At 20.3% G+C, this 995-nt stretch overlaps 1 protein-coding gene across 5 annotated transcripts in view; it reads left to right on the top strand.

The window, feature by feature from the left end:
* Positions 1-995, top strand: part of LOC107742703 (kelch-like protein 29) — a 287,726-nt gene that overhangs the window by 255,672 nt on the left and 31,059 nt on the right. The window lies entirely within an intron of this gene.

The following is a 995-nucleotide window of genomic DNA, read 5'->3' as shown; positions in this document are numbered from 1 at the left end:
TATATAAATTCCCATATATATATATATATATATATATATATATATATATATAAATGGGAAATGTTGCAATGGCAAATAGCTGAATTTTTTTTTTTATTATTTCATTTCAGTAAATCATTATTTTATTTATTTTTAAGTAATGCAAATGTTATTTTATGGTTTTAGTTAGTTAACAATAATAAACCTGGTTATTAACGAGTATCTGAACTTCCATAAAATACTATTATATATATTTTAAATGTTTTTAAATAAATTATATTTCATATTTTCTGTTTTAATTTTAGTTTTAGTTTTAGTAAGTTTTAGTAATTTTGTTGTGTTTTTGTCATTTTTAGTAGTTGTTGTTTTGTGTCTATATAGCTTTTTTTAAATTAAGTTTTAGTTGTTGTTTTTTTGCTAAGTTTTAGTTGTTTAATTAGTTTTTAGTTATTTTAGTACTTCAACTTTAAACAAAATGAGAAATGTTTGTTTGCCAACTAAATAAAAAATACATATATACATTTTTAGTAAGCTTTCATAAATTCTATACAATACTAGTTACTAAATATGATAAAATACTCCATGCAGTACTAGTTTTCATTGATATTCTGTTGATATTTTATTTTTTATTTGTATTTGTATTTTTTTTTAGTTAAAGTTTTAGTAATTTTGTTGTGTTTTTGTCTTTTGTATTAGTTTTTGTTTGGTTTTGTTTTTGTTTTTGTTTGTTTATAGATTTTTATTGTTTTAGTTTTAGCTGTTCTAATACTTAACCTAAATGAAACTGAGTTTCAAAGTGTTGCTTTGGCAACTAACTGAAATAAAATGTTATATTTTATTGTACTTATATTCACGTTTATTTTATTTCAAGTGATATATATTTAATAATAATAACAACAACAACAACCCTGGATACTAGCAAGTATCTAAGCTTCCATACTTTGTAAAGATTGAGATGTATCAATAGACCTGTTGCATGTTTTAGTTTTTTTTTTTTTTTTTGGAAAAATTTAGAT

This window comes from Sinocyclocheilus rhinocerous, unplaced genomic scaffold, assembly GCF_001515625.1.
Source record: "Sinocyclocheilus rhinocerous isolate Xijiao unplaced genomic scaffold, SAMN03320098_v1.1 scaffold1038, whole genome shotgun sequence".
Lineage (NCBI taxonomy): Eukaryota > Metazoa > Chordata > Actinopteri > Cypriniformes > Cyprinidae > Sinocyclocheilus > Sinocyclocheilus rhinocerous.
This window is presented reverse-complemented; position numbering and strand designations above follow the sequence as displayed.